We start from the raw sequence: 14,696 nt of genomic DNA on the forward strand, positions 1-14,696 counted from the left end.
TCTAGAAGCTGGAGAACAAGTCCCACTGAAGTCGTGGGAGGGTATTTACACCCGGCCACCCTCTCACTTCTCTTTACCTTCCTCAGATAGGCTTTCAGAAATTTCGTTCTTCTCTAGGACGTCCACGTGGCCTGAAGTAGGGAGAAAAAAAAGGATTTACAAGAATTCCTTCTTAGCTTTTGGAAAATGAATCCATCCCCTTCTTTGCCCTGCTGCTTTGTTCATAGTGAATTCAGTTCATCCCTGGCTCTGGAGAAGTGCCTAGTCTTACTTGGAGCCCTCTATTGACAGTTCCTCTCTGCCCCATCCATGACTTATTCACTAAGAAATTAGCTGTTAACACCCATGGAGGTTCAAAGTAACAATGCAAGGGTTACACAGTCTATGTGTAAGGGTCCAGTGATGCTTGCTGTACGCCAAGGGTGGAGATGGCTGGGATCCCAGGGGCCTTGGAGATGAGAAAACAAGGAAGACTTCCAGGATAAGAGACTGCCTGAGCTTCCCTGAGGGGAGTAGGTGAGAGGAAGAGTTGGAGAAGGACCGGCCAGTGGGAAGAGAGCAGGAAGTGAGGTCAGAGCCTCAGAGGCATAGTCACTGGGTAAACTTGCCTGGCCTTAGTGAGGGAGGTTTTCAAAAGAAAAATGGTCTTGTGTCTGGCTGATTTTCCGTGCATGTAGGCGAGGATGCCGTGTGGCTGTTCACATGTGCCATACAGAGCTTTAGTTTGGCCAGCCTTATGGTTCATATTTGAGAGTTCTTAGCATTTAATAACTAAGAGTTTCCATCTAAAAATCTGGATTGCCTGCCTTTTTTTTTTTTCTTTAAGATTTTATTTGTCAGAGAGAGCACAAGCAGGGGTAACGGCAGGCAGAGGAAGAAGCAGGCTCCCCGCTGAGCAAGGAGCCCAATGCAGGACTCGATCCTAGGACCCTGAGAACATGACCTGAGCCAAAGGCAGATGCTTAACCAACTAAGCCACCCAGGCATTCTGAGGGTTCCTTGCTTTCTAAAAAGACTCCTGGCCTCTCTTCTCTATCTCCTTTTCCCCTACGATACTTCCCTCCCACTCTATCCCACTTCTTACCTCATCTGGAATACCTTGCTTCCTCTTCCTTGACTTCTAAATCTTGCAGATCCTTCAAGACCAAATTCCCAACTCTTTTTCCTGAACCCCTGGCATCCATTGTTTGTAAATAAAGCTGCTTTCACTCGAAGGGAAAGTGTCATCTGATAATGTAGAGGACAGATTCTGTTTTGGAAAGAAAGTTTCATTCTTGATTAGTTGTTGCTGTTGCTGAACCCACATACCTGGGTAGATCATTTAACACAGGTGTGAATGTCCATCCTATCACCTGGAGTCTTGTAAACATGCAAATTATGAATCAGCATGACTGGGGTGGAGCTCAATCATCAGCAGTTCTAACAAGCTTCCAGATGATGTTGACTCAGACCACACTAGGCAGCAAGAATGGAATCTAGGGGCTCAGATCTTTCAATCTAATACCATTAGATCAAGTAATCTCCAAATTCCTAAAACTCAGATCTGACTATGATTCTATATTTATGTTTTATTTTCATGTATAGTTCTCTTAAGTTTAAAGCACTTCCAAGTTTAGGAATTCTATTTTTGCTTTGCTTGGAAACCCCATGGTAGCCAGACCAGTACCTAGACAGTAGACAAATGATGTTGGTTGGATAGAGACCAGAGTCTTGGAATCCCCACAACAGTGTTATAGTGAAAAACGGTATCAAGACATTTTCCCTGCCTTTCTCAGGGCAGCTTTCTTGCTTCTTCACTTTGAATCATAGGCAAGTCTGACAACAGAGTGAGGAGGACTATTTGGTATAACAGGATTTCGTAGTGTTTAGGGGTGTGGCTGTGGCTTTCACCTAGGAGGTGTGGAGGCTATGGAGTCCTGCACAAGTCCTCTACAGACAGGCGATGGTGGGGAACTATAGCAACTTGGTCTCACTGGGTACTGATGGCTTCTCTTACAGCTTCAAATCTGACCTAGTTTAAACTTCTCATGCAGCTGCCAGGCATAGCTGACCTTTGCCTCAGGATTGGACCTCACTACAAAGATGTGCTTTTCCAACATCCCTCCAAGGAAAGTCCGCTTTTTTGTACAGTTGAGAATAGGTAGATGGTGGAGTGTGGGAGGGTGGGTGTTTACTACACTTCAGGCATTTTTCCCCAGGCTGGATTCTATTCCTAGATACTCTCTTGCTTCAGGCAGGGAAGACTTTTTCATCTACCCAGCAAGAAGTAGACATAATGTGCTGCTTTGCTGATCTGAGGTTCCTTTCCTTTACTCATCCCTTTTCTGCTGCTGAGAGTTCACTCACCCAGTTTAGCTCTGAGTCTGAAATGGCTCCTTAAGCCTGTATTTTATAGTTATGTTGTTTTCTTTCTGTCTGCGCAGGAATCCCATTTTTGCAAACCAGAACTCATCACTCGCTGGAGCTGTCCAGGAAGGGCCACAACATCTGCTGGGCCCCTGTGTAGGTCAGAGGGTACTGAGTGCAGTTGGTCAGCAGGTCAGGAATTAGGAGACGACAATGAGGTGCTAGGGAAGAAGCTGTTTCCATGGCTTTCTAGGTCACTAGTTTAGACTGCCTGGCCTTGCCTTTCTTCCAGACTTTCATCTTTACCCGAGAGGGGTTTCTAGCATACTTTGTGTTCTTTCTCTGCTGGGAAACCACCCCTCGTCCCACTGGGCTTGCTTTTTCAAGCTTACACAGTCTTTCTCTATTCATGCGCTTCTTTCGATTGGCCTAATCTTAAATGAGCGCCAGACTGTGTGCCCAAGGATGCCCAAGAAATTGTGTGTTGAATGTCAGAGGTATCCAATAAAAACCTTTTCTCTGCCCCACCTGCACTTTGGTATTCTGAGTCAACAGGTTTGGCTTGGGGTATTTGGTCCCAATTGGCTATGTGATCATGGGCAAGTGACTTGCCCTATTAAGGTTGGTCAAGATCATGGTTTTCAGTGCATGAAACAAAAAAAAAATGGAACTTCACTAATGTGCCTTGTGAGGAGACAGGAAGCCTCATTTTCTTGGTATGTGTCATAGCTTTAACTTTTATATACATCATGAACCCCCATCTTACAGCATTACATCTAAAGAGTCAGTTGTATCATTGGGAAATTATGAGGAGAAAAAAATAAGTCATATATTTGCCATTTCTAGTGCTCTTTATTCTTTTCTATAGATCTGAGTTTCCATCTGGTCTTAATTTCCTATAGCTATAAAAACATTCTTTAGCATGTTTAGTGTGGATTTGCAGGCAACAAATCCTGTATTGGTTTATTTGGAATAGTCTTTATTTTGCCTTCATTTGTGAAGATTATTTTTGCTGGATACTGAATTGAGTTCACAGATTTTCCTTTAGCACTTGAAAGTTGTGCTTCCATTTTATTTTGGCCTCCATTATTTCATTGAGAAGTCAGCTTTAATGTAGACTGTTGTCCCCTGTATATAATGCTTCTTTGTTCTCTCACTGTTTTGGAGGTTTTGCTTTCTCTTCAGTTTTCAGCAGTATGACATTGATAGTTTGTTATTGTGTTGATGTTATTGTTTGGTATTTATGCAGTTTGAGGCTTGTTAAGATTCTCTATTCCATAAGCCAATATTTTTAATTAAATTTGGCAACTTTGTCATATCTTTAAATACTTTTCAACCCTTTTCTCAGTTTCTTCTCCCTTTGGGTCTCCAGTTATACATATGTTAGACCATTTGATTATCCCACAGTTCACTGAAGCTCTGTCCAATTTTCTTCAGTATTTTTTTTCTATTTGTCAGATTGGCTAACCTCTATTATCTGTTTTCTTTTCTTTCTTTCTTTTTTTTTTAAAGATTTATTTATTTATGTATTTGTCAGAGAGAGAGAGCACACCAGAGCATGAGCAGGGGGAGCATCAGGCAGAGGGAGAAGCAGGCTCCTCACTGAGCATGGAGCCTGACGCGGGACTCGATCCTAGGACCCTGGGATCATGACCTGAGCTGAAGGCAGACGTTTAACCCACTGAGCTACCCAGGCGTCCCTCTATTACCTGTTTTCAAGTTCACTAGCACTACCTTTTGTCATCTTCAATCTTTTAAGCCCCTCTGGTAAATTTTAAATTTTTATCTACTATGCTTTTCACTTATAGAATTCCCATTTGGTTCTTTTTCATAATTTCCACCTTTCAGCTCAGTTTCCCCCCATCTGTTCACTCATTATGTGCATATGTTCCTTTATTATATTTAGAACTGCTGTTGTAAAACCACAGGGCCATCTCAGGATCTATTTCTGTTGACTGCTTTTTTTTTTTTCTTAACTATATTTCTGTGCATGTCCAGTAATTTTTCTTTTTTTGTAGTTTTTAATTTTATTACGTTATGTTAGTCACCATACAATACATCGTTAGTTTTTGATGTAGTGATCCACGATCCATTGTTTTCGTATAACACCCAGTGCTCCATGCAGTATGTGCCCTCCTTAATACCCATCACCGGGCTAACCCAATCCCCCACCCCCCTCCCCTCTAAAACCCTGTTTGTTTGTCAGAGTCCATAGTCTCTCATGGTTCATCTCTCCCTCCAATTCCCACTGCCCATTTTTCCTTTCCTTCTCCTAATGTCCTCCATGCTATTCCTTATGTTCCACAGTAAGTGAAACCATATGATAATTGACTTTCTCTGCTTGACTTATTTCACTTAACATAATCTCCTCCAGTCCCATCCATGTTGATGTAAAAGTTGGGTATTCATCTTTTCTGATGGCTGAGTCATATTCCATTGTATATATGGACCACATCTTCTTTATCCATTCATCTGTTGAAGGGCATCTCGGCTCTTTCCACAGTTTGGCTATTGCTGTCCAATAATTTTTCAATTTTATACTGGACATTTTTTGTTAGCAAGACTAAATTTTCTTCTGTCCCTCTCCTTTGAGTGTATTCTTTGTTCTTATAGGCAGTTTAGTTTTGAACTGGTCATTTTGAGCTTGTATAGGCTTTATCTTACGCTTTGTTAGGGTAGATATTTGGGTGTTCAAAGTATTTATCAAGCCTCTCTAATGTGGTAGGACTCAAATTCCAAGTTCTTTCACCCATGCAAATGTTACATCTTTATTTTAGTTTCTGTTAGAGCATGTTTCAAGAAGACCTTACTGTAAGATGTGGTTTTTCTTAGAGGTGGGTTAAACATTACATTAGATAGTTGAGAGAGCATTAGTCAAGTGGAAGATAAAGGCCACAAATTTACACAGAATGTAGCACAGAAAGACAAAGAGGAAAAAAGTGTTAAGGAGCAGTAAGAGATATGGAAGATAAAATAAGAAGGAGTCAATATAGGTAATGGAGGAGAGATAATAAACAAAGAGATAAAGGATGAATTTTTTTCCAAAATTAATTTTTAATCTCTAGCAGCGTAAGAGGAACTCAATAAAAAATAAAATAAAAACTAGGAAATAAGAGGAAAGGGTAAGCCATGCCTAAACACATTAGTACTCAAGGACCAAAAAAATATATCTCAACAAGAGCAAGCAAGAAAAGAATGCTTGGCTATAAAGAAATGGCAATTTGGGGCACCTGGGTGGCTCAGTCAGTTAAGGGTCCGATTCTTGGTCTCAGCTCAGGTCTTGATCTCAGGGTAATGAGTTCAAGCCCTGTGCTGGGCTGCACACTGGGTGTGGAGCCTACTTAAAAAAAAAAAAAAAAGGAGAAGAAGAAGAAATGGCAATTAGACCGAGAATAGATATTTCAACAGCAACAGTGAAGACCAAGACCAAAACCCGTGGAATCATATATTCTGAACACTAAGAAATAATAACTCAATTTTGAATCATATACCAGCTAAATTATTATTCAAGAATAATGTATAGGGGCGCCTGGGTGGCTCAGTCGTTAAGCATCTGCCTTCGGTTCAGGCCATGATCCCAGGGTCCTGGGATCGAGCCCCACATCGGGCTCCCTGCTCTGCAGTAAGCCTGGTTCTCCCTCTCCCACTCCCCCCTGCTTGTGTTCCCTCTCTTGCTGTGTTTCTCTGAGTCAAATAAATAAATAAAATCTTAAAAAAGAAAAAAAAATAATGTATAAAAAGAGATGTTTTCATCTAACCTAAAATTTTGAAATTTGGAGTTATTACAGTTATAGATTATAAGATATGAGGTGAAAACTGTTGGAGAGAGAGATTCACTGAAATAAAATGTTATCCCGAAAATAAAAAAGATGTGATTTTTATTCCTATGGCATGGCCTCTCTGGTTTCTCAGCTTGAATGATTGAGGTGTTAATGAAGTCTCTCCACTCTGGGGGAATCAGAACTTCTGCAGTTGCCAGCCCTGCCCAACTTCCAGTATCTTTGTCCTCTTAACTGTACAGCAGCTCATGTGATTAATCCTTGGGTAGTCTGCACCGCACAGGCAAGGACAGGCTCTGCCCCTTCTGCACAGCTGCCTCCTTGGAGATCTGCCTCACTCATTTCATCTGCTTTACTATCATCCCTGAAGTCTTTTTTGCCTCCTCACCTTAGTGGGAGACCAGTATGCTCTGGCCCCACCACCCTATAAGAAATTTCCCCTAAGCCTGGCAGCCAGGGAAATGTGGGACTCCCCTTACAAGTTTCCCCTCTCCGGGATCAAAGTCTTGTGCTGCCTATGGTCCAGTGTCTAAAAGCAGTTACCTCATACTTTCCATTGTTAGGGTTATTTATCATGGAAATGTTGGTTTGGTACCAGCTACTCCATCAGAGCCAGCAGAGCCAAGTTCATCTGGTAACTACTTTTAATCACTAAATTTATATTTATTTTTCTGACATTATAATTCTAGGAGTAATCCTTTATATAAGCAAGAATTTGTTAGAATCAGTAAGGCCACTCAGCCTTAAGAAGGAAACACTACATCCACAGATGGACCCAGAAGACTTTTTGCTAAGTGGAATAAGTCCATCACCCAAGGAGAAATACTACGTGATTTCTCTTATATGAGGCATTTAAAATAGTCAAAAGTATAGAAATAGACAATAGAATGATGGTTATCAGAGGATTTGGGGAAGGGGACATGGGGAATTGTACAAAGGGCATAAAGTTACAATTACGCAAAACAAATAATTTCCAGAGAACTGCCGAATTACATAATGCCTATAGTTAACAGCAAGATATTGTGTACTTAAAAATGTGTTGAGAGTAGATCTAATGTTAAGTGTCCTTGCCACACACAAAGGAGCACAAGGAAACAGAGATGATGGATATGTTTATTACCTGGATTGTGGGGATAGTAACAGTGTATACACATGTCCAAACTCACCAAATTGTATACATTAATCATAAGCAGTTTTCTGTATACCAATTACACCTCAATAAAGAATTAGTAAGGCCATGGCTGTATAAGGAATTTTAGTAAGTGTTGGGTTTGTCATTCCTTCTCTGGAATACTTGTCAGGTACATTTTTTTACTAGGGTATCCCAAAAAAATCTTCAGCAGCAAATGTGATAAAGTTCAGCCATAAACAAAGTTAATTACGTTTCTCTTTAACTCACACACACAAAAAAGTACCTCACAGGTTAACAATGTTCAGGAACCAGTTCTGACATAAAATAAGTTAGTTTAATGGATTGAAAATTTTAAAGGTGTGTGACTAGTGTTACTATTATCCCTGGCAATACAACAGATATTTCAGCTGTACGATATTTGTAAAACCTTGTAATACATAATTGTGCTGATATTCGATTACAGGATATAACTAATAATACTTACTACATTCAACTAGTTAATGTCTTTGTTCTGGTTTAATTAATTACAGCTTTAAATTATAACCTTATACATATTTTGTTATATTGTATTCCTGACATCTGAGAAATAGTTACAGAATGTATCAAATTTACTCATTTTACCCCTCCAGGCTTGATGTATTTATTCTAAGGTATGATCACCGGATAATGTCAGCTTTGAAGAGAGGAAGGAGTCTGCCCCTGAGGAATGGTTTTATGTCACTATTTAGTTTAATATGTCTACACTCCTTGCCGAGATCTCAAAATGACTTAATCTTTTCTCATCAATGTGCCTGTTGAAGTGCAGACTTCCCAGGAGGAAGTGTAATCCTTCCAGGAGACAACTGATTTCCATTGCTTTGTGTCCAGCTTTCTCCCTGGAGCACTTGAACTTAGTAGGATACATGTGGCACCTGTCTCTTATGGTGACAGTCTTGGCCCATGTAATCTGTGTCTACTACACAAACAGCAGAGAAGCCTTAAGTCACTTGCTGCAAAGATGCTGGGTACAAGGGAATTGCTTTGGAATATTTATGTACCAAACAAGTTGGCATTTGTGTGGTGACTATCATTTTTGGTTGTATTCAGATACATGTTTCTGAATAATAAAGTTCAAGAACAAGCTGGTTGGTTATCCCAGGCAGGACAAACTCCACCATCAAATTTTCGTTTACATGACTTGGTTTGGCCAAGTAGGAAGTTGGTTGAAGGATCCCCTACAAATCTTAGGCCATTGTTATACTTGTTCCCAATGGTTGCTTCTGTCAAGTGTATTGTTAACAAAGTATTAAATACTTTGGCAGAACTACCAACCCATCGGTTCAAACCACAGATGATTTTATTTTTTTTATTTTTTTTTTAAAGATTTTATTTATTTATTTGAGAGAGAGAGAATGAGAGAGACAGAGAGCACATGAGAGGGGGGAGGGTCAGAGGGAGAAGCAGGCTCCCCACCGAGCAGGGAGCCTGATGTGGGACTCGATCCCGGGACTCCAGGATCATGACCTGAGCCGAAGGCAGTCGCTTAACCAACTGAGCCACCCAGGCGCCCCAAACCACAGATGATTTTATATCAAAAGGAAATTCAAGCAGCTCTGATAGAAGCAAAGAAATTCTGTGAGAACGACACTGAAAACAGTATAGAGGTATAGAACTGAAACCCTGATCATTTGGCTATTATTATATATTTGCATGGTCATCCCATCATTTTAGGAAGAGAAAGGACCTAAAGGAGGGACAGTAAAAGGAAAATATTTTATTTACAGCAGCACTTACCTAGAAGATAACTAAATGCTGTCTCCTTTCAGCGAAATCTGTTAAGAACCATGAACTTTGAATGACCCCATTAGGCCAAAAACTTTCTGGATTTAACTCAAGAATTTTTCGTGACCTGAAAAATGGACACTCTTTTAATCCATCATGTAGCAGTTTTATGGATTCATTCCAACCTGTCCAGAGTGCTAGCTTTCAGTCCTTGATGAACACAGCCACAATGAAACACTCTTTCTACTTTTGAACATTCTAAGACATGTGAAATTTCCCCATTAATGAACACCTTAGAAAACTTTTCAGTGGTGCATATAATAAACTAAGCCTTTTTTCTTAAGCCCCAGTCATTTTTGTTTTACATTAGAAACAAAACAGTACTATATATGAAAATCAGAATTCTGATCATAGCAAATTCACTGACTTAAATGATTATATTATGGAAAGAAAAAAATGAAAAAGTTCAGACAACAAAGCCCAAGTTAGGAAAAAATAACAAAAAGAAACATAAAGGCAGGACCTCTGGGTGGCAAAGTCAGTTAAGCACCGGACTCTCTTGGTTTCAGTTCAGGTCTGATATCAGGGTTGTGGGATAGGCTGGCCTGTGTGGAGCTAAGGGTGGAGTCTGCTTGAGTTTCTCTCTCCCTCTTCCTCTGCTCCTCCTCTGCTGCACTCTCTCTTTCTCTCACTGAAATAAACAAATCTTAAAAAAAAAAACACCTCTGTGTGTATACACACACACACACACACACAGGCATACACCCACATTTCCCCTGAATCATTTGTTGGGTAGGTATGTCAGCATGCGTTTCCCAAGAGTAAGGACATTCTCTTCCATGACCACAGTAGTTATCAGGTTCAGTAATTCAACATGGATGCGATACTTTTACATAACCTATCATCCATATTGACAATTAACCTGTTAATGTGTTTTGTACATTTCCCCCACTCTAGTACAGAAGTCAGTCTAGGACTTTACCTTTAGTTGTCATGTCCCTCCTTTCCTTAAATCTGGAATATTTCTCAGTTTTGTTTTTGTTTTTGTCTTTTATGACAATTGCATCTTGAAGAAGAGGGACCTTCTTTTTGGTAGGTGAACGTTTCTTGCTGGGGGAGTTCCTACATAATAGATTCAGGTTGAGCACTGACATGCATGGGTTGTGTCCTTCACGGTATCACATTAGGTGGTGCCTGATTCTGCCTTGTACAGTTACACTTCTTTCTCTCCTACCTAAGACCATCTCTGGGGAGACACTTTAAGACCATATATCCATTAATGATTCTTGCCAAAACCAGTCTTTACTGTGAGGGTTACAAAGTGATGAGTTTCCAAAGCCTGCACTCCTTCCATGTTGTCCAGTCAGCACTAGGCATTGGAATAGAATGGTATTTTTTTTTAAGATTTTATTTATTTGAGAGAGAGTGTGTGTGCGAGCACAAGCAGGGGGAGAGGCAGAGGGAGAGGGAGAAGCAAACTCTTTGCTGAGCAGGGAACTAAGCAGGGAGCCGGATCCCAGGACCCCAGGATCACGACGTGAGCAAAGGCAGACACTAAACCGACTGAGCCATGCAGGCTCTCCTAGAATGCCATCTTAAGCAGTATTTCCATGTAGCAGTGAGAGATGGACGTGCACAGACCTGATCCCAGTCACTGGGGCTTTTCAGAGGTACAGATTGCTGTGACGGCTTGGGGAGTGGATCAGGGGTGGGGTGAAGGTGGGGGTGGCAGGAGGCAAGGCTGGTGAGGGAGGCTGGGGCTGCATAGGTTTCCTCCCCTGTCTGGCTGTGGTGTCCAGACTCGATCCTGAACATTGGTGAGCCTATGAAAGTCATAACAATATAAAACCTAATGGTGGAGAAAAGAACTTTATCAATAAATAATGCAACCACGTACCCATATATTTAATATTGTCAGAAAAGCTGATTGTCCTTTAATAAGTTAATTTTTAAATCATATTCATAGTTAAACAAGACTGAGCATCATCAGATTTTTTTTTTTAAATGACAGTAACACAGCAGCGGTAAAGAGCAGGTTCTGAAGAATGAAGAGATATGGGGCCATAAGAAGTAAGATGAAGAGGGCGCCTGGGTGGCTCAGTTGGTTAAGCAACTGCCTTCAGCTCAGGTCGTGATCCTGGAGTCCCAGGATCGAGTCCCACGTCGGGCTCCCCACTCAGTGGGGAGTCTACTTCTCCCTCTGACCCTCTCCCCTCTCATGCTCTCTCTCACTCTCTCTCTCTCAAATAAATAAATAAAATCTTTAAAAAAAAAAAAAAGAAGTAAGATGAAGAGCGTAAAGGACAGGGTGGGTAGCTCTGCTAAAAAACAAATGAGATTTATCATCAATGGGCAACTGGGAGTCATCAGAAATCCCATCTAATGCAGACCAGAGCTTCTCAAAGATGAATATGCTGGGGATTCTGATAATATGCAGATCGTGACCCAGGGACCTGAGCTCTCCAGCAAAGGAGATGCTCCTGGTCGGGGCCCACACTCAGAGCTGTCAGTCCCCAGGAGGCATGTCATAAATGACAGGGAGGGTGTGGATAAGGCAAGCTACCGAAAGAGCAGTGGAATGACGAGATATCTCAGTCTCGATAAGCGTGAACAGTCACTACCACCACCACAACCACCAAACGCTTTGGAGTTTTTGTCCCCAGTAGTTCCTTGAGGGCTTGATGACCCAGAGGTGGTTCAACCTTGGGTATGGGCTACTTTTTTAAAGCTATTCTCAGGAGCCAGATACTGTGCTCTACCTACATCATCTCATCGAAGCCTCAGTACAGCCAAGCAGAAATTACTCCCTTTTCAAAGATGGGGACATGGAAGCTCAGAGCTTGTGGTAGCAGGTAAGATGCGGAAGCCAAATCTGAACCTGTCTGGTTCCAAAACGCTGCTCTGACCACACATGAATGAAGTGCCCACCAGGCACCATTCACAGAGTTCATGAAACCATGTGGCACTCCCCGCCCTCCGGCAGCACAGACTGAGGGGAAGAAGGATGTGTCTGCAAGGAGCTCCCATCCAGCCATGGGAGTAAAGAAAAGGACCACCCAGGTATTAGGCTTCTGCTCTGCAGACTTCTTTGGGTAGAGCTGTAATAAATGCCCTTTTACAAAGTAGAATCTTGAGGGGGTTCCTGGGTGTCTCAGTCGGTTAAGTGTCTGCCTTCGGCTCAGGTCATGATCTCAGGATTCTGTGATCGAGCCCCGCATTGGGCTCCCTGCTCAATGGGGAGTCTGCTTATTTTTCTCCTTCTCCCTCTGTGTTCTCTCTCTTAAATAAATAAATAAATAAACAAATCCGAAAAACAAAACAAAGTAGAATCTTGAGAATGAAACATGCTGGAGTATCATTATATTTAAAAATAATAAATGATTGAGCCTACCTTAATTCTCTCTGTCTCAACATTTTACTTTGAAGATTTCCTAATAAAAGTTGGGACAATTGTGCAGTGAATATCCAGATGCCCACTGCAGTTAACATTTTACTATATGCTTTTGTCACACACCTGTCTGTCATCCATCAGTCCCTCTAAATTTTTAATGCATTACAAATGTCCAGATATCAGTCACTGTACCTCTAAACACATCCGCATGCATATCATTAACTAGAGTTCAGTATTTGTTTACAGTCCTTTTCTTTAAGTAAAATTGATTTACAATGAAATGCACAAATCTTAGGTGTACCATTGAATGAATTTTTTTTTTAAAGATTTTGTTTTATTTATTTGACACAGAGAGAGAACGTGAGAGAGGGAACACAAGCAGGGGCAGAGCGAGAGGGAGAAGCAGGCTTCCCGCTGAGCAGGGAGCCTGATGTGGGGCTCGATTCCAGGACCCTGGGACCATGACCTGAGCTGAAGGCAGACGCTTAACGACTGAGCAACCCAGGCGCCCCATCATGCTATTTTTTTTTTAAGGTTTTACTTATTTATTTGACAGCAAGAGAGGGAGAACAAGCAGGGAGAGCAGGAGATTTATTTAAGTTAAACATATTAAATTAGATTTTCTTGAATTTAGAGAAAAAAGGAGAAATTAAACAAGTCTAAATGAACTTTGAACACCAGCTAAACATTTATAATACAACCCTCCTCCTTTAAGTTATCCTTTTTTTTTAAAGATTTTATTTATTTCTTTGGGGGAGAGAGAGTGAGAGCACGAGGAGGGGTGGGCAAGGGGAGGGGAGGAAGAAGCAGACTCCCTGCTGAGGAGGGAGCCTGACTCAGGGTGAGGAGGAAGCCCAAAGTGGGGCTCAATCCTAAGACCCTAAGATCATGACCTGAGCCGAAGGCAGACGCTTAACCATCTGAGCCACCCAGGCACCCCTAAGTTATTCTTCTAGTATATGTGCTGCCGAAGCGAGCACCCTAAGTTATTCTTCTAAAGAAAAGGAAAAGATCATGAAAAACATAAAGCAACTGAGTATTTTTTTAAAGTACATATTTCTATTTTAGGCAGGACGTATTGATGTGCTGTGAGAAATGTGGAATCAGCATAGAAATAAACTCCCTCAGCGCTCAATTTCTGTGACTATTTTTATTCTGTAAAAATTCACATAGTTTACATTCTATCAATTACCCTGTAATCCTCACAATGGCTTTATTTTGGATCTGTATTAAACTGGATTCTGTGCTCAGTAATAGTCCCATTCCCGGCAGCTCCTCTAAATGTGAGTTCTTCATTAATGTCACACTCTTGTTGGCTGGATTTCAGCAACTCATTTTTATGATGGTTTAAATTTTTAAAAAGGCAGAAGAGATGAGTTCCAAGTTCAATTTCCCTCTTTGGGAGGCACAGTAGGGGAATCCAACTTCTACCCCTTTAAGAGATTTAACCAACAAGGTGCCCGGTGGTGAGACATTTGACCTCTTTGGGCCTCAGTTTCCCCATCTGTAATGTGTGGGTTTGAACTAATCGCCTCTGCGGTCCTTTCCAGAAATGAAATAGGTGGTTCTCTGACCTTCCACCCAAGCTGCTGGTCCATGGAAAGGCCTGCCCGGTTTTCCCAGCGGCAACACTGAACAGCAGGGGGCGCCCTAAACTCAGTGATCCATTCCCTTGCTTGCAGGCACTCCTGGGGATCCAGGGGGACAATGGGAGCCGGCCAACTTCTCAAAATTCAGTGTTCAGTTGTCCAGAGGTCAGCCTCCTCTCTGAACAACACGACTAGCCAAAGCCTCAGAGGAATCCATTGATTTTTGTATCTTTCCAAATATTTGTGAGACATTTTGTTGTATTTTAAGTCTGGATATTATTGAAGAAGATGGAAATAAGGACTCATATTCTTATAGTTCTATGCAATTTACTGCTCTAAAATTAAACAGAAATACGTAATATAGCTAGTCTTTTTTTGTGGGGGGTGCGGAGTTCACATAATACCCCAAGGTTCTCAGAACATGAATTCATTCTTTCATTCATATTTATTGATGGTCTACTTCATGCCCACCACTGTTTGTTCACAGCATTAACAAAACAAAGTCCTTGCCCCCACTAAAGCTTATACTGTGTGAGCATTTTAAGATGATGGGCTGAAATAGGGTCTCAGGTGTCGGAATGCATAGGCAGAGTCATATTTGAGCTAACCACGGGTGTGGCCCTTACAAACACCAGATAATATTCAAAGGAAATTGCTCATGGGGTAGAAAGTCTGCTATCTATTCAGGAATTTTCTCA

The sequence above is a fragment of the Mirounga leonina genome, unplaced genomic scaffold (assembly GCF_011800145.1).
Source record: "Mirounga leonina isolate KUSES-001 unplaced genomic scaffold, KU_Mleo_1.0 Mir_150, whole genome shotgun sequence".
Lineage (NCBI taxonomy): Eukaryota > Metazoa > Chordata > Mammalia > Carnivora > Phocidae > Mirounga > Mirounga leonina.